Raw genomic sequence first — 20,148 nt, forward strand, 5'->3', positions numbered from 1 at the left:
GAAGTGTTTCCAGGATCAGGGCCAGAGAAATGTGGGTGGCACTGAGGAAGTATTTCCATGCAGCTCATTAATCAGTTATGATTTTATTTCATTTCTTGGTTTTGTAAAACATGTAGTAATAAACACTCCTTTTTACCAAGTCAAAACCCAAGAAGTTTCATCAGGTAGTTCTATTACATTACATATGTAATACTAGATACAAATTTTTGTTTTACACCAATGAAGCTCTACCACATGCCAACACTCTCCTGCCAAAAACTGACATCCCATGAGAACTACATATCACTAATGCTTCAGAAAAAATATGTGCAGACAAGCAAATGTCAATTACAAACCATCTTGCCCAACATCTCAAGTCCCAGCTCACAATTCCATCTCCTTTCTCAAGAGGCATTCTCTGAAGTGTGCACATTAGACAGGTATTGTCTGATTTCACTTCTGAAATCAATGCTTGTCTTTAGCCAAACTTCCCATGTCCAGAATGCCAAGGATATCCAAAAGAGAACAAATTAATGCCTAATACAAGCCCTGTATTTTTAAAGGATTTTTGAAATTTTCTGCACTTTCAGAACTGTATCCCATGGGGGAAAATCAACAGAAAATGTAAAGCAAGTGAAAATGAGAAGTTACATGCAAAATCTTCACGTCTTTAACTGTCTCCTAAGTCAATACTAAAACTGAGTTCAAGTGTATTCCAGATAAAAAAATAATTCAGAGACATACAAGTTCTCCATAGACTATGTTCAGGTGCTATGCATTCTGCAAGGAAATTCACTTCTATTTTACCAACTCAATTGCATCTTCATCATGCTCCCTAGTATGGAGTCCTAATGATAGTACTCTTAAAAATCATATTGTGTTCTTCATTTTGACAACATAATTGATGCCATACTATTAATTGGGGTGGTCTGTTTGCCTCCTGAAAATTCATATGAAAATAAAAATAGATCATATTATGATTCACAATTTACCCCCTCTCCTTTCTTCAACACAAATTCATAATAATATATCTACATCTACTTGACATTCTAAATAAAGGCTAAAATTGCCTGTGTTGATAAAAGAGAGGCAACACAGACAAGAATTTAGTTTGTCTGCTCAATGCAATAAGTCAGCATATTTCAAGTGTCAGTTCTCATTTGGTAATGGTAAAGTACTTTTCTGTAGGAAAGAAGACTAATATTTTAATCCTCGTGATGCCATTATACAATTTAAAAGTGGTTCGGAGATGCAGTCTTTATCTTCTGAAGTGTTCTGGTAACTGCGCAGTACTATTTTTTTTTCTTCCTGCTGGAAAACAGAAATGTAGTAAATCTGTTTTTTATTTCCTCATTTTAAAGGTTTCCACATCTGAAATTGTTCCTGTAGGATTCATTTTGTAAATGAATCAAACCATATGGAACAAAGGGTTTTCTGCATTTTCCTACAAGAAACCATCCTTGATGTACACCAACTTGTACCAAATGTAGCCCAAATGTAATTTCTGTACTTAACAACATAAAGGCAGATTAAGAACTGTGGGATGGAAAAAAAGAAAAAAGAGAGAAAAAAATAAATAAAAAGCCAACTGAATTCTGTCCCCTATACTTCTTACATATTGCTGTACCACTTCATAGGCTGTAATCAACAGAGTGCCTTACAAACATATTCATCTTTTTTTTTCCAGCAGAAATGATTCTGAATCTCCCATAAGACTTATTTTTGGGGGCTTTACATCAGATGCATCCTTCAAATGGTAACAAATGGTCTTACTAAGTTGTCAAGAAGAAAGGAGATGTGCCATGCAGCAGTCTGGATGCTCAGTCACAGACCATTGTCCATTTCTTTCCATTTCTTCCAGGTATGTGATGGTTTCAATGAATCACATTAAAATAATCTCTTTGGTATTTCAAAAGCAATGCTGAGAATGCTGACCTGGCTTCTGACAGGGGCACTCCTTTGGATTGGTGCAAAGTGGGCAGCTGGGCAGTAACTGTCAGATACCTTTCCTGTAGGTTCTTGAATGCCTTAGGTAAAGTAAAATGGTCTATGACTATGGCCACGCTGGCTGGAAACTATGCCAGCTGAGAAATACTGGAGCACAAAGGCATGATACTAGCACAGAGTCATCTTTTCTAACTTCCCACTGCCAAGGAATTTCAGCTCCTTGAAGCAGACTGGGTTTTGGCTGGTCTGTACTCCTGTGCAGTGTCAGTGTACTTCAGAATTTTTACTACATATACATGAAACATCACTGTAGTTATTAATTAGATGCAGTACATTTCTCCACCTCAAGTAGTTCAGTAGATGAACAAATATTGTCAAAACTGTCATGGAAATTTTAAGTATTAGATTTTTATATTGCCAGCATGGTTTTAAGAATACATGTGCTCTTCCTTGAATTAGAAGTCAGTGATAACTTTCCATTAACTTTGATGGGTTTGAGACCAAGCAAGAAGGGGAACAGATAGGTCCAGCCCCCTTTTTTTCCTTCAGATTCTCTGGACTTAGGCCACCGTGAGAGGAAGCAGTATGGCAAAATCTAACATTTTTAACGAGTCTAGACAACACAGCATGAAATTGACTGGGGACTCTCTCTCTCCCACTGTGGCTATCATTAGCAATAGCAGTGACTGTGAGAATATGGTGGGAAGGAAAACCCAAGAGACTGCTCAGTTGGAATCTACTATTCTCTTGTTCTTCCTTCATAATACACATTTGCTGTCCTTCTGTAAGGCATATTCCACACCACTGGAAGTAAACTGAAAGACATACAATAATCTGTGTAGATAGCATATAATTCAGAATCAGTACACTGGAAGAACTTGCAGTTTTCAGAAAAGCTGAGAAAAGATGGGAAGGCAACATTCTTCTCACTCATTATGTGTTATGAAATGTTTGCTCAGCTTTGGGCTAAAGAAACTTTCAGACAAGAGTGCATCTGCATTAGATTCCTAAATAATGGGATTAACATCAAGTTAAGGCACTTGTTCCATTTTCTTGATGTAGTTCAAAAGGAAGACAAATATCAAAGAGAAGTTTAGAGATGGAAAATGATAAAATTTCAGCTTCACGTTATTTTAATATATTTTTAGAATAAAAACTGAAGAATAAGGGGAATTCTTTGAGCCACTAAAATTTCAGCTTAGCTATTAGAAACTAGAATAATCTTCCATTGATCTCAAACTCACACAGAGCAGTTTTGATGGAAAAAGGCAGAACAATGTATGTTAGAGTCTGTTCTCTTCCTGCCTTTTAGTAGATCTGCAAGTGGTTGCTTCCATTTGTCTTCCTCTGTGTTCTTAGTGTTGGTGAACAGTGTTGAAGCTTACAAGCCAGTAAATCTAATTCATTTAGAGGTTTCAGCATCTCTAAGAACCAGACCCTCCGTAAGAAATGCAGTACTCACAGTGAGGGATACACCATATAGAGGAGCATTTTTAGAACTTCTACTTCTTTCCTGTATTTAAAAACAACAGCAACAACAACAAAAACCCTACATTCTGGGATACTAAGGAAATTCTTGCTCCCAACCAGAAGATTCTCATGGCTATCAGTTCTCTATTTGCATATAAGGCCCTTTTATTAGACGCTAATAACATTAAATGCAACAGCTAGGCTACACACATAATGAAGTAACAAGAGTTTCATAATTAAGATGAAAAATCCAAGTAATGAGGTAAGAAGCATGAAGAAATGAAATGGAAAATTAAAATTTGAATAAATGAACTATGATGTCTTTGCTTATCAAAACTACTCAATTTTGACTGATGTAAAATTGAATTATGGTTCCTATGACCAGGAATTTCTCAACTAAACCAAGTGCTAAAATAAATCTGCACAAACTATTTAAGCAATATCACTCATTTCCAGAATGCTCCATTCAGTGTTATGAGTACATAATAAAATTAAGTGTTAAAAAACACTCCGTCGTAACGGGTGGCCACTAAGATCATGGCCAAAGAAGTTAATGAATCCTATTCTGCTAGGTGGGTGTGCACGTAATCAAGATGAAAAATCTCTCAAAAAGGAAGAGTTAAATGTAGTTACACCCATTAAAATTGCTCCAGACATTCATGCAAAATTTTAAGAGATTTGACACAAGGCCAGTTGAAATTGGAATAAACCTTTACACAGACATCAGTGGACATTGATCCAAGACTTCTGTTGTGTTATTTTCCAACTGTCCAGCTCTCAGAAAACACGAATCATCCATTCAAACATCTTAACGAGAGTTACAGCACGTATCAGAGGCACAAAGTACAACTTTTACTTCCACTTAAATAAAAGTGTAAAAGAACTTTCTTGAAATAGACAGAATAAGAACAGATTACCTAAGAATGGTTTCTGGTTATTTAAAATTATTGGAGGTCCACAATCACAAGTTGTCTTTTATCTAGTATTCACATTATAGTATTTCTGGAACCGTCTAATGTCACAGTATCCTGGAGTCTTTTCTCATCCTTTTTGTAATGAAAACTCATGAAATCATCTTACCTGCAGTTTTAATCAAAGCTAAAAATGCTTGTTTTCTCTCCTGAAGTGCTGCTAAGTTTCTGGTCATTTAGCATCACAAATGAAACATCTGAGACCTAACTCTGCCACCAACTGCTTCCCTTGCTGGAAGGAGAGACTGCCCTCATTCACATGTACAACCAGCAGCAATTCTCTGCAAGACCATTTCACATTGTGTAATAATGAGCATCTCTGAAACAGAAAGAGGATATGATGGAAATCCACAGATCATTAAGCTATTCACACAACTTAGAACTACCAGCCAACAGACATATATTGCTGCAGGGCCCAGAATTGCCTCCAAAACTGGGCAAACATCTGTTTTCAAAAACCAACATACTGTACTGAGTGCCAGAAAAAGGGAGAAGTCCCCCAGAACACTTGTACTTCTGCTCAAACTTCACCAGGATGGTGGAGGGATGAGTCCTTTCCCTCAGTTTTTATAGGTGGATAATGGTGGTCTTTCATGAAGTACAGAGATGATCTTCATGTGTGAGATCCAATTCTACACACGGTCCAAGGCAGCTGGTGGTGAGCCAACCCTGACTAGAAGCAAAGTAGCTGCTGAGAAACTGGATTTATGAGCTCAAGCACAGCATAATGTTTATGCATCTACATGGTATTTGGGAATGGAGATGGTACTTGGCCAGCAGTTTGGAGTCATTTCAGCACATTTCAACGGTCATTTCAGATCCACTTCAAATGCATACACAGACCTGACAGTCCCCTATGTATATAGCAGCAGCCTGATATAAAATGCTCTCAAGACAGGGGAAAGTTGCCCATTGTTTATCATGGGTTTTGGGTCAAGCCTTGAAAAGGGGGTAGAGATACAGTTTTCTCACACATACCACAGAATTTTTGTTTCTATAAAGCAAAGATATTCAACCAACAAGTGCAGAAGGTTGTTCAATGAAATCACACATCATGTAATCAGTACAAATAATTATTTATTTAGAGAATGTGTAATGGAAGTAGACTCACCTCTTGGGATGGGTTAAATTGGTAGCCTGAAAAACACACAAGACTACAACCTTACTACAATGATAAGCCAAATTATTTCCAAGAATTATAGCCAGCAGTATTGTACATAGTGACCTGGAATTAGAGATACTTGATATCACTAACTGAGTTTTTGAGAGATGGGTAATTGAGTACCTCTCAGGTTAGGGTCAAAATGTCAGTGCTCTGGAAACTATAATAAAAATGAGCAAATTAAGATGTAAAATTGGGTAGAAAAATACAAGCTACATATCAGGCAAAGAAGAATGAAGGAGTTGAATTGTAGCAAGTGTAGCAGAGGTGAAAGATATCTTTACCCTCGGGAAGCAGCATGAGCAAACAGCCAAACCAAAGGCAGTATATCATGGTAATTAGAGAAGTTGGTTCACTCTCTGCTATGACCTACAGCCTTCTGGGTTGTAGCTGTAATGGGGACAGCAGCAGCTAACAGAGCTAAGGCATATTTTGCCTCCGTCTGTTGCTTCTGCTACCCTCACAAGGGCATTTCACCCATGTGCCCATGTTGTTGAAGCACTGGGTGAATTAAAGAAGGTTCTGAGGTGCATCAACAGGGACACAATCCATGATTTTCCATCAAAGAGTGAAAGGTCTAAGTACATTTAGTACAGACTGTTTAATGACTGACTTTTAGAGTGCTAAACATCCAGGAGCTCCCATTAAACAGAACACTGTCTCTGGACTGCAAGCATTTTCAGGGTGCATTTATACCAGTTTGGGAAAGAAAATGTTCTGGGAAACTAGTGAGAATGGACTCTCATGAGGTTTCCAATAATATACAGGCATTATTGAAGTCAGAGATCCCATGAGTAAAACTTGGAGCATTTTCATTTTTGATCCTATCCCAAACCAGGCAGCACAAAGTCATGCGAACATACTAAACAAAAGAGAATTTAAATTAACTAAACTTTTCCCTAGCTTTTATATTTGCCAAACAAATTCATCCATTCTTCAGAAAAGTATCAAGTCTGTACAAGGGCAGTTTCTAATGACTATCCCAGTCAGGCAAATACAAATGTAATATTTTATTGGTCTCAGTCCTTGGCTAATGAGAATAACCTCAGCAGACCTCTCCTGATTTTCACCAGATTGCAATATCTGGCTCTGTACCACAGCAAATGTTTAGGTTAAGTTAATGGACTTTAAACATACTAAAATATTTTTATCATCAAAGAAGCATTAGAATCACTGGTTGCCCACTTCAACTTAAGAATTGTACAGAAGATCACATGTTTCTTTAGGTTGTAAATGAGTCATAGAATAACTCAGTTTGTTTTCTAACATACTGTAGATTTCTTGCAATGTAAAATGTTAGGAATTCTTAACAACATAGCATTTTATTATCCACGGATCTGACAAAAGGAAAGTAAGAAGCTGAAACTGCAATCTGAGATAGATATTAAAGACTCTGTATAGCTGCTCAAAAGAAGTGCCGTGCAGAACATTCAGCAATTACTAAAATAAGGTAACAAAATTGAATGTCTTTAATTATTCCCAAATGAACAGAGACAATGTTATCTCTGAATAGTGCCTTTGTATTTATGCAGTTGACTGAACTTGTTTAAAACATCTTTTTGCAGTCCTCTGTCAACATATGGCAAATAAGGAAATCCTCTTATTTTTTCCTCCATTGAAAGTAATTGAACCACTCACGTTGGAATTTAGATGTATTAAATTGGTATTTATTGCAAGGTAATGAGATATTCTAGAACTAACACAAATTCGATCGCTTAGCCAAATTAAAAACATGCTCTTAAGTACCTGAGTTTCCTCGTTTCTTATGTTAAAATAAAACAAGACAAACAGCAAAAAAACCCACATAAGCAGGCATCTTAGACAGAAGAAAAATACTGATGTAGACTACAGCATTATGACACCATGTTCAGACTGTTAAGATTTAAGTGCCAAAGGTTGCCAAGCAGCACTCAAGATCACTTCATTAACAGTTCCATCAGTGTGGGTACTGACTGAATTTTTGGCTTGTCATAATGTTTCTGGAAAGCAATTAGCTAAAACCAACAACTTGAATTAAGGTTTGGTGGCTGTACAAGCAGTTGGGTACTGCCTGTTTAAGCAAATCCCTGCAACTGTAAGATAAAATCTAGATGTTTTATTAGTTATGACAGTTCTGAAATCCAACACAAAGTAAACAGGAAACAGCAGGATTGTTTTATGAAGACACTTATGTTTCACTTTTCCTAAAAAGAGGCAGCCCATATTTGTCATGTGCTGTCTCACAGTTGATTAGTTACTTACGGCACACCAAGAGTAATAAACAAACTGACTTCAGAAGATAGCTTAGGTAGTCTCCTAAACTAGCATGTAACAAAGGTCAATGCTGGATCAGGACTTATAGGAATCCTTTGCACGTGAGAGGAGCTCTACCTTTTAGAACTGAAGCATAGAGGCACAGACCTCCTTGTCCTCTTGCTCTGGGTGGCAGCACAAAATAAAAGCACCATTCACATTCTACACAAATCTCTGAAACGTGACTTCAAGATACCTTGATCATTAGCAAGAATTGTACTGCTCTAAGGACTAGGTGCAATGAAAATGCTCTGGAAAGACTCTCCTCCTTCATGTACAGCTGATCAGTTTTATGTTGATGGGATTAATATGTATTAATATTCTAGGGAAACTGTATGGCTTCTGAATGAATCTTCTGATCCTGCAACTGTGATCAAGGCAAAAGCAGTAACATTATTTAAATAATAATGACACTGAAAAAGGACTGCCTAAAGAAAATATACAAGTGATGATGACAGATAAGTAAAACCAGTGCTTGGGAATTCTTTTCCATAGGTACTTAGCATTAGCAGATGCTTTCTTGAGTGTTTCCGATCAGCAACATTCCTTCCTATCGGACATGCAACTCCAAACACTACAAGTCATAAATCAGGCTTCACAGGAAACAATACTGTAAATTGTGAGATTTTAAAACATACTAAACAATTTATTTATTTTTTTTTTTAGTGAAAATTCAGCTTTTCCTGTGATGTTAGGATTTTAGCAGCTATTCCTTTCAGGAGAACTTTACGTATCCTGAGTGAGAGTGGCAGACAAGCCTGAAACACACCTTGTTGAAGTTGAAGCCAAGAGACACTGAACACACTCAGCACACTGCTAGATGACAGCAGACACTTCACTCTGCTCAATGACTTACACTGACAACACCAAAGATCCACAGGGAATGCTCTAGACAGTAACAGTTTGCTACCCATGCCTACTTTTCCCCAGTGAAGATCTTCCAGATAAAAGCTTTGGCCTGGCAGAGCTGATGCAAATGCATTTGAGGGGGCAGAAGATCTGAGCCTGTCTGACCCGGGATAATTTGCATTCAAACAAAATAAATCCAGTTCAATTCCCATAGCAATTTTATTTTGCTATGAATAGCTCAGGCAGCTCCAAAAGCAAGGAGCTCGGGTTACATCTGATTGCCAGCTGTATTGCTTACTAAGAAGTTAGGTCAGTGGTTCCCAACCTTTTAATTTTCCTTGTTGGAGTATACATTGCTATGGATTAGTTACATGAGAGAGTGGTCACAAGGAACTCTGTAGGGAATAAAGTATCAGCTTTGCTGATATTCCACATACACAGACATACATATGTTGAAATATCTACGTGGGAAGGAGAAAGGGAGTGGAATAAAAGAGCTTAGGCCATTGAGGGAATGGAAAACAAGAAGCAAAGATGGCCCAAGGGTGAGAATGTCAAGCTGGCGCCTGTGTTATCTGGCTTCAGCTCCCAATTCTTCATCATACAGCTTCTCTGTTCCTTATTTCTCAGTTTTAAAGGCAGGACAGTATAATCTATACTGTAAATGCTCAAAAAAATTTCAAAGACTCGCATTTGACCAGTCAGATTATTATGTGTCCTTCACTATAGAAGCTCACGACCTTTCTCCTGCTGCAGCTCCAACCTTCAGGGTGCTACTCAGTAGTTTGATCACACAAACCCATAGTCCACTTAGCAGGACTCTGCACTGGTAAGTGAGTGCCCTGTCTGACGACGCACCGCTCAAATACAACTCTAAACACCATCTGTCTCTCATCACATCACTGGATAGACTTCTTTTTGAAGTTTTAAAGGGAGTGGGAGTTCATCTCTTTCTGCTGCTTGGGATGTTAGCTGGGCATGAGTGGTGGTGAGCGACTGCTTTTGCATCACTTGTTATACACATTTTTATATATGAAGTCATAACTATTATACTTTTCCTTCTCTTTATCTTATTAAATAGTTTTATCTCAACCCACAAGTTCTACTTTGTTCTTTTCTGTTTTTCTTCCCCATCCCACTGGGAAAGGAGGAATGAGAAAACGACTGTGTGGTACTTAGCCACCTGCCAGGTTAAATCACAACACATTTTCTTTCTAAGAAAAGACAGATCAGTAAAACTTTGAAGGCAGTTCATACTATTAACCTGAAATAGGACAGCAGCGTCCCACCAAATTAAAATTAGGCCTCACGGTTTTCTCAGTTTGTTATAAGTATTATACAGTTATAAGTATTATACAGGACAACCCCATGTATAAGTCAGACACACAGTAAGCCATATTCTTAGTCTCCAGGTCTTAGTTTAGAATGGACATTTGATTAAGAAGTGAGTCATTTGCTAAGCTAAATGTAGTAACTGCCATCTATTGTCCATGTCATGAAATACGCCCACGTATTTCTGGGCACAGCTTACAACCTGCCTTCACGTTGTATTGTCAAGTATACTATGAGTCCAAAAATTTGATTCCTTAATTGTAGTCAAATGCAACAAGCTACCAGACAGTGGTGCCCACATATACTGCTTCATCCCTGTCTTGCTTCAGAACAGTGCATTCATTCACACTCCTCTCTCCCACAAATTACACTATTTTTTTTTATTGTAAGGGAACAGTGCACCAAGGTGAGCATGCCAACTCTTTTGCTGGTTTAACCAGTGAAATTAGAAGCAGAAAACCTGGGCCTCTTGCTGGAGTTCCCTGCTCACCTGAAAACTTCCAACAGTAAGCAGGATTTTTCCCCCCTTCATTTCTGTGTCTGCTGCATTTGGCCTTGTTCTTATTTGTTGTAGCTAAAGACTTTACCTCCCTACTATTATCATCCCATTATAACATTACAACATCCTAACTATTGATGGGGTCAGAATACAACACAAAAGTCTAAGCCAGTATTTGGGCTGCTAACATAATGTTTTGCAGGTATTCAGATCTGTATTCAGCTGAGCCTTACTGACTAGGTCTGCAGAACTATAATGGTTATGAAAGGTTACACTGACTTTTCTATAAGTCTATGAATTATGTGATGCTTCAGTTGAGATGAGTGTTTAAAAAAAAGTATAAAAGGCTGCGTAGAAACATTTGTGTTAACTAACAAAATTAGCTTCATTATGTACCTTTGAGAATCAGAGTTAAGATCAGAAAACAAAAGAGTATGAGGAGGGGGAAATAAAAACTTTGTTTCTACAGGGACCTACAGAAACTGGCTTAAAAAGAAAGGTCTTTGATTCCTGTCTCAGCAAGCACACAACTGTGATTTTTCAAGTAAGCGAGTAGCATTCATGAAAGTGTTTGTACAGTAGAGTGTTTTCAATGTACTACTTCCTATTATAGTTTGTGGAGCTCCAGAGATCAAAGTAACTTTCCGAGGATCTTTGAGACCTCAAGAAATAGGGAAAATAAAATAGTGAAGGAAAGGTGGTACTTGAAAGTAACTTTTCATTCTGTGAGATACTGTCTATGTTAAATTGGTCCATGAAACCTGGAAATCTATTGACACAGATGCTGCCACAATGGTAAGCACAATCGGCCCTCTAGCTAGAGCAAAAATGCAGGGAAGTCAAGAGAGATAAAATCATATGGAGTGTCTTGACAACTTAACATGTTTCAAAGTTATAAAAGGATGGCTTAAAAAAAAAAAAAGTCAACAGAAGATTTAGCAGGCAAAATTTCCTAGGCAGCCTGACCTTCTTTCTGCAATGAATCTACTGAACAGTAGGTTAAACAAAGGTCAGGTTAAATACAGGTTAAGAAAAAAGCTCGAAGAAGAGGAATGTGCTGTCAGGTTTACAGAGGCTTTGGGACATTGTGGAAGTGAGTGAGAGTTATAGACACTTCAGTCTCATATCTATCCTAGGGCTTGTGTGCGCTCCCTGCTCCAGCCTGACACCACAGAACACAAGAGCCCCACTGAATGCTCGGGCAGGTGCTGATTTACCATTCTCACATTCTAACTTCTCAGCTGTATCCTGTCCCAAGCCTGTGTCTTGCATTAGCGTACCCCTGACTTGTCCCCAAAATCATATGGCTGCTGAGTGGTCTCTTGAGCTTGCCCTGGCTGTGGGGTCTCTGCGCTGCCTGCCAAGATACCAGTGACAGGAAGGTAGCAAAGTTCTATTCATGACTACATGTTTTCCTACACAAGACTTGCGTTTCTAGGAATTAAAGTGCAATTTTCACACTTCTCAGTGTGAATTCACCTGGCTTATGTGTCACAACTAAAGATAGGATTGTTCATGCAATCCATGTGGATCATTGGTCATTTACTCCACCTTTCCTTCTTTCCAGGTGGTAACATAAACAGAGGAAAAGCCAGAAAGACTCGTGTTGTGAAACATTTCCTCTCTTCACAGCATGTTACACTATACACCTCTCCCACAAAATAACACCAGCCGTGTTAATGTCCTATAGAAGTAAATTAGTCACAAATAGCACCACAGGGAACTATTTTGAATGTATACCATATAATCAGGAAATGCCCACCCTCCTTATCTGCCAGGGAACCAGGAAACCGAAAGCTTTGTAATTTTAAACTGCCCATCAGTTGCTATGAATCAATCACACATCTCACTTTGGAAAGCTAGTGTACATAAGGAATGCTGTTAAGATAAGAGAGGGCTGAAACTACACTCCCACTCTTGTTGAAATAGTTTCAGCCCAAGATTTCATGCTTGATGACTCCTGTCCTGGGCTCCTCTTTGTGCACCTCCACTGTGATCCTCAAAAGGACTACAACAGGATACTGGACGTATTTTTTCAAACTATTTATGCTGTTATCAATCAATCCTAAATGTCTCTCAATTTTTTTGCATTTGTAAATCAATTGTATAAGATACTTTATGAACTCACAATAAGGTCTTCCTTAAACATATACATAATGATTGGAGTAATGCAAGAACAGTATGTAACAGTCAGTTTTTGCAGCTACTTTACATCTAGCCACTTACTATAAAAACCAATTGGAGATGAATCTCTTCAACTCTCTCTTTAAAATGTGAGTCAGTTCCCTGGAAGAAACATGAAGGAGTTCATTTAAATAGCTAGAACATGGTATCGCTGTTTAATGGCAGAGAAGGCAACAGCTCTAGAAAGCACTGCCCTGTGCAACTTTATGTAAATAATAATATATTAATATCTTACTGAATTTCACTGTCTTTTGTAAAATCAAGATCACCAATTCAGTGCTTTTGTATAGATGTGTGTATGTATACATAAATTTCTTTTCTTATTGGCTAGTGAAATGCAGAGTCAGGCCCAGAAGGTGAAGTGCCACAGAGTCTAAATGCTACGTCTGACTTCATCAGGACTTGATCATGACTACAGCAGGTAAGCTCTTTCCACTTATTTACCTTTGAGTATGCTGCTGGTTTTCTGGGAAGCTGCTTGAATTCCTGCTTCATTTCACTTCTGGCTGTTACTAGTCTAAGTGGTCCGTAAGAAGAAGATAAGGTCAGTCTGCAGATTGATTTCTTTGCCTTCCAGGTAGGCCATTTTCCTCTATCTTCTGATTCACTGTAACCTGATTATACAGCTTGGTCTACTTACAAGATGTGTTTGGGGATTGCCAGTAGAAAATGACGTGCTTTGCTTTCTTTACAAACCAGCATTACCTTCCTTCTGAAAAATGTATTTCTAAACCAAACAGAAATTGTAATAATTTTACCAAAAAAGGTACTGTGTGCCTCTTGATTCAAAGGCCAGGATGGAAGAAAAAGGAACCCTTTTAGGTCAAGTTCTGATCCAAATAGGCATAGAACATATTACTCATTATAAACTTTAAATGAAGCCCCTAAAACAGCAGGTATCTGCCAATGACAGTGGAAGATACCATGCTGTAGGGATCAGAGCTGTTCACTTCTGTCTCAGCTTGCAAAGTTTCCTTTTTCCTTCCCCTCTGCTGAGGTTTTAGCTGCTAGAGGCAAGAAAACAATATGATCATCACTATGTGTTGTTGGAAATGCAAAATATATCTGTACAGCCTTCAGCATGAAGAATAGGCAGCAACCAGAGAAAGAAACTGGGGACTGGAGATACTGTTGTGGTAGGCTGATGTCTAGTGTTTTTACAGACAGTTATTGTAAACAATGTAACGTAGAATGATCCTCTGTCAGATGAAGTAGCAAAAAAGGGCAAAAGTGACAGAAGTGTTTTTCATCCATATTATAATCATTCACAGCTCCACAGGGGGCTGCAGAAAATTCAGGCTGGCCTTAGACTAAAGTTTGTACTTCAGTCTTTAATTTATACTTGCATCAACCAAAATAAATAGCACAATCTTCTGTTAAGTGTTAGCAGGAAATGAAACTGGGTAGCCACGTATTTAGAAAGGTTTAAACTTTCTACTCTCACGGCCATTATACCTACCCTATACCATTACCAGGTAATACTTTAATAACTAAATTTAGTGAAAATACTTCTTGAGGTTTAGTCTAGCCTGACTTCAAGAACTACTGTTCTGATGAATTCTTTCTAAAGAGTATGACAGAAGACAAGCGTACTCATGACGATTGTTTTTAAACATAGAATCATAGAATGCTCAGTCTTCTCACTGAAGTGCACTGACTTGCTGAAAGAGAAAGCAAATTTGCTTTTAATTTTATTACTTGAAAAAATCTCATTGTGTTTTGGTGTTATGTAAATTTTATATCTCATGGCAAAGTAACTGTCAACCTGAAGAGTAATCCCTGTTTTGTTAGTTTGTGTACTCTGACACAGTTTATAGTATTGCATTCTTAAATTAGTTGGAAGCCACACTGTGCAGCAGAGTATAAAGACAGAAGTGAGAGCTCAAACCAGGTCAAGCGTATTTTGTACAGGTCCATTTAAAAAAAAGAAAAATCTCATTCTATAAATATTAATAAAGATGTTGAGACACAAAAGTCTTTCAATTAACATATTAGGCAGGCACAAGCTGTCAAGTGATCCCACTGTGAACAGCAAGGATCCAGTCCTCACAGCATAAAGCCATGAGTGTGCTGTGTACATAGTAGTGCGGCTAGAAATGCTAATTGCATAGAAGAGTGAAAAGGCAATGCCCTATTGTCTCCATAAGTAAACATCACTTTATTGCTCCAGCTTCCTCTTCTAATAAATGTGTGTATGCTGGATCTTGCTATTCCATTAAGAATAACTTCAAGACCTGTTACCTTTGTCCCCATACTTTTTTATTTTATTACTCGGTGGCAGGAACTAGCTGGAAGCTACATATAAGATTCAGGAAAATGATTTTTATCTGACTGCAGAAATTGTTTGTAGATTTCCCTGGCCTATGAACGTTGTAAGAAAGAAATTAACTTGAACGTTCCAGAAATTGCTTTGGACAACAATGGTTCCCACGGTACTAAGCTCCAACCATTAAGACTCATTCACTTGCATATGACCTGATTATTTGACATTTCTTCACCTCATTCTTAGTGACTTCCGAGCATGATAAACAATAAAAGGTTACTGATGTCAACCCATTATGAGACTCTAACACACATTAAAGCTCGTACTGAAGCCTAATACATTTGTAAATTGTGTTGATCTGCAAGGCATTATGATTTCAGGTTTCTGTAAATGTTTACCTCGAAGCTTTAGTCAGTGCTCTGCTGTCTGAACCAAAGTTCTGCTTCCATCAGCTATTCACATAGCTGGTCGAATCACTGTCAGAGCAAATCAATAGGAAATTCCTTTCACATACTGTAATTTATGGTAGACCTGCAGCAACAGAATTGGGATTAAAATGGGATAAGAAAAGGCAAGAAAGAACCAACATTTCTGCTCCCAGTGATGTGATCAAAAAGACAGAGGAAAACCTTGTTTGTAATACAACTGTACAATAAAGTTCAATTCAGATACCATTTAAGGGCTAGTCAGAGCCTTCCTAATGCAAAATGAGTGGGTTTTAGGAAGAAGATAATGAAGTCTGAGATTCAGTTGATAGAACCTTGCTGTAGGTTTAGCTCTCATTGCAGGTAGCCAAGTTTAACCACTCTTCTGCTAGCTCACAGACAGAAGACCACTTAAATGTGTCTCATAGACCTAACAACTTCTGTGTGCAACTGGGAGTCAGGTTAGAGGAAATAGTAGTGACTAACAAAGCTGTTCAATTCAGTGAGGCTGTTGCCAGTTTATCATTGGACATTGAGATTTCCAAAAAGAAAACAGGTATTTTCTAGAATCCTCATGGAGAATTATAAATCCATAAATGAAAACAGATGAAGCTCTGAAACTGTCTTATTGAACCAACTGGTAAACTGTTGGCATAGCAGCCAATTGCACAGCATGGCTCCAGCTTTTATTGTACCCCATCCAAGAACTGCAAATTTCAAATCACAGAAGGTGATAACAGACTTCAGGCCTCTGTCCTTCTCTCATAGTATCAGGGATGAAGGTCAACTTCCCATTTCAATGCAAGTGTGCAAATCACAAAGCTGTCATACTCAGGACATCAGTTTGGCAGAGGCTAAGAGTAATCTCGGAGGAAAAAAAAAGAGAACTTACAAATAATTTTGATGCTATTGTTTGTTCAAACTAAGTGGGCTGTACAGCACAGTCAGGGCACAATCAGGATACCCCTCTGCTTTCCACTGCCTCTGCTGCTGTGTGCTGTGTACAGAACTTTGGGAGTGGGCTGCTTGAGCTGGACTTGAACTACAGTCTCACAGACTGTTAATCATGTTTTGATTGAGTAAACAGCTTTAGATTCTGAGTCTGCAAACCTGGTATTTTCCTCAAACATTTTTTAAGTGGAGGAAGAAGGTAAAAGAAATAAAACCTCGTTTATTAGTAACAAAAAGCTGTTACTAGTTTTTAGAATCTGTGTTTAAATAGAGATTTTTTGCATGTTCAACAGTTCACTGCTGTGGAGAAAAGAATACGTTGCATCTCAGCAGCAGAAATGGTATGATCCAAACAAAAATAGTGGCACTTAAAATAAAAATCCTCATTTACATCAAAGACATCCTGTTATGAGGAGGTCAATTCTGTGCAGACAGGTCATCCTCTCTTGACCCCCGTGGAGGCATTTGACTACTTGTTTCTCTCTAACAGACTCACTCTCTAAGGGAAACTGTGGGAACTAAGAGTTGTGGAAAGACTTTCCTACAGAAAGAAAAATGCTCATGTTTCAAGGACAGATGAAGTCTACTGATACCTTTAGAAGTTACATCACTGCTTCTTAAAGCAGAAAGATAAACTGCCTATTTATCAGACAACTTTGTTTCTGGAACTGTTTTTAGAGTGCAAGCAGTGGTGTCCACTATAGGGTGGAGTTTGGTGTGAGATACACCGAAAAACAATTTCCATGCTCTTTCTGACAGTTAACAATAATGGAGCAGGCAAAAACAACTGAGCACACTAGCTCTTGTGGGCAGCCTTGAGACCTGTTGCATGCTTGCAACACTGTACTCAGGCAGATAGGGCCAACTGCTCTTAGACAGCGACATAATATTTCCTCTGTGTGTCCAAGGGCTACAGGTTTGGTTTTTGTTTTGGTTTCTTTGTTTTACTATATAATCTGGGAAAAACAACCACTATTACCTGTCCTACCCAGTGTGGGCCAATTACTTGTCAAGCATTTAACTTCTTGAATTCAGTTTCAGACCCAAGAGGAATCAGTTGGCTCACAATGCCTGGAATAACATAATCCTTGTCTTGCAGAGGAGTTGAACATAAAGTTTATCAGACAGCTGTAGAAAAGGGTAATCAATAATAACCTTATCATCATGTAATTCAGTTCCTATCAGAGGTCAATAGAAGGCTGAAGCCAGAAGTGTTCTGTATTTCTCCAGTATAATTTAAAATATCTTGAAGAGTATGGCTTTTTTGCACTGTTACTTCAATTTCCTTGAAATAATTTTGCCCTTTTCCTCTTTATTGTGTTAAGGGAAGAATAATGGCACAGTGTCCATCAAAACAGTGGACTAAATGATGACCTTGTGAAACATAGTTTGAATTTTGTAAGGGATGGAGATATAATGGTGTGTGAGTATAAAGAAAGCCAATTAACATATGTTCCAATGCTGTTCATTTTGTTCTCATGTAACAGCAAAAATATGGAACTTGTATATTGACTTGTGGAAGGCCTAAAAATAGCATTGGGAAGGAGTCAAATTGTCATTTCTGTACTTGGTTTCTTTTCAAGGTCCTAATGGGCCAAATTTTGTCCTATTTTTACAGCTGTAGTTTTCTAAAGGACTCTCCTTGCAAACAGCAGTTGTTTTGTACTTTCACCAGCAGTCTGGCTCACTGATTTTGATGGGAGTTTGAAAAAGAATCTTGGGATTTGTCTCAACATACTTAATTGGACATCAAGTGTGAGCTCTAGGAATAAGAGACTGTTGTTAGCATGAACTTAAGTAATGCTAATACAGGGTGCAATTAAATGACTACAAAGAATGGGTACATGAGTTGCCTTGCCTGCCTGCCTCTTAGGTGGCCAGACTGCATTAAGAAGCTTTAATTTTGTGGCTTCTTTGATACTTTGAGCAAGTCCTGCCCTCAGACGTGCACACACAACTACCGTTGAATTAATACATCTCCTGTTTATCTCTCAGTAGTACATCTAACCCTTTCTCCAGTCGTAGACTTCTCTGACAGCTCAGTGAGTGTAACATGATTCATCCTTCCCTCCTCTTTCTCTTCCCTTGACTAGACACTAACAAACACAACAGAACTTGAGACAAGAGGCCCCTTATAATGAAAGATTCAATCACATCTTACCAAAAACAAAGGAGGGCACCAGCTAGTGCATGAAGCTGACTCCACTCTTCTAATTGCAGTACATAAATACAAGAGCCAAATGGCACATACTCTCTAGTATAAGCAGGGGCAGTCTGTCAGGTCTCCACACTGGTGTGCTTGTTTAGGGTTGAATTTGGCTTCAACAATAAAACTGTGTATTTTACAGGACTTGAATTGTTCCATTGAACTGATTATCCCTCTGACTGAGTTGACACGCATGTCTACTCGGCGGTGTAAAGCTAAGAGTATTCCTTTATGCTGTCTATATATTTTGTTTATGTGTTTGCCATATACTCTGATACCTGTCTCCTCCACCAAACAGCTGCAATGCTCCCACAGATGTTCCATAAAGCCAACTCATTCATTATGATCAGTATTTTCTATGTTTTGTGCTCTGGACTATGCTATAAACTTCCTCGACTCTTTCAGTGAGGTCTTGTTCACAAGGGAACATGACTTCAGTTTCTAAAAGTACATTTTAAAATTATTTTTAAGAATGTCTCAAGAACATAAACTGACTGCTGACAACTCTGGAGTTTCTTTGTATTCTGCCCAATTTACTGTGTAAAGTGAGTTGTTTCCAGTCACACAAGAGACAGAACAGAGACAAAAAGAGACAATCAAACCACAGAGAGTTGAGTAAAGCTTTTAGGGACAATGTCATCCTGAAGTGGGTTTAAAGATGATGAACCTGACACAAGTATCTGTTTTTAATAAAGGAGTGAGAATGTAATGCTTACAGAGATGGGCAAGGAGAATGCAGAAATCACCACGTTGAATACTTCCTGAATTTTTTTTTATCCGAACAGTGGCATACACCATCTCCTTCAGAAAACCCCTTCATAAAGTTCGTTTGGCATAGTCACCATTCCAGTTCTATAACTAAAGGCAATTGCAAGTAATTTTATATTACTGAACAATAGTGGGAATCATACATTTTACTTTGAATAAGTAAGAATTAAGTCAGAAGGTCAGAGAAAAAAAAAATATATTTAAGTTTGGGCAGAATGAGAAGCTTGAATTGAAAATGAGATGAAGTGGCAGGACCAAACCAGCAGCCAGGATGTATACATTGGGATAGCACGAAAAATTGAAGGAAACTCCCAAAAGTCATGCTTGGCTACCATAAGAATTTTATTAAAAGCAATTATGAATATCAGTGGAGAAAGGAGTTGAAGATTTTACATGATTTTCTATTTGGGCCACATTATGATGATGCCAGAAGAACAAACTGCTTTTGTATTTACAAATGTAAATGAACTCACTGACCCAAAGTTAAAAGAGTTAAACAAATAGAAACAGCCCCGAGAGTAGGAATGTATTAGTGAAACAAATGAAAATGAAAAATAAAAATTATCATAGCTTCTTTAGAGGGAACAAATCTTCTCTACAGACAGACCATCATATATATATATATAAGGTATATAAAGTACCTCTTTTGAGCATTCTTTATAAACTGAGTGAACCTATGCAATGTAGGACATGAGCCTGAATTTTACTAAATGTGACATGCTTTATTGCTAGGTAAGCATGATGCTGTTACTCAGTGTCTGATGGTGAAGCAGGCACGTAAAAGATCTAAACAAGATTCCTGCCTACAAGTTAATTTCATTTAAAAACAAACAAAAAAACAAACAAAAAA

The 20,148-nt window shown here is 38.0% G+C and overlaps 1 protein-coding gene and 1 long non-coding RNA gene across 3 annotated transcripts in view; one reads left to right on the forward strand and one right to left on the reverse strand.

Moving 5' to 3' along the window:
- ADAMTS18 (ADAM metallopeptidase with thrombospondin type 1 motif 18) overlaps positions 1-20,148 on the reverse strand; it is a 66,217-nt gene that overhangs the window by 40,822 nt on the left and 5,247 nt on the right. The window lies entirely within an intron of this gene.
- Positions 1-20,148, forward strand: part of LOC107319412 — a 37,766-nt gene that overhangs the window by 12,420 nt on the left and 5,198 nt on the right. The window contains exons 2-3 of the long non-coding RNA XR_001557807.2: positions 1,670-1,840; positions 13,017-13,106. This is a non-coding gene — a long non-coding RNA (uncharacterized LOC107319412). The remainder of the gene's footprint in view (positions 1-1,669; positions 1,841-13,016; positions 13,107-20,148) is intronic.

The sequence above is a fragment of the Coturnix japonica genome, chromosome 11 (genome assembly GCF_001577835.2).
Source record: "Coturnix japonica isolate 7356 chromosome 11, Coturnix japonica 2.1, whole genome shotgun sequence".
Classification (NCBI taxonomy): Eukaryota; Metazoa; Chordata; class Aves; order Galliformes; family Phasianidae; genus Coturnix; species Coturnix japonica.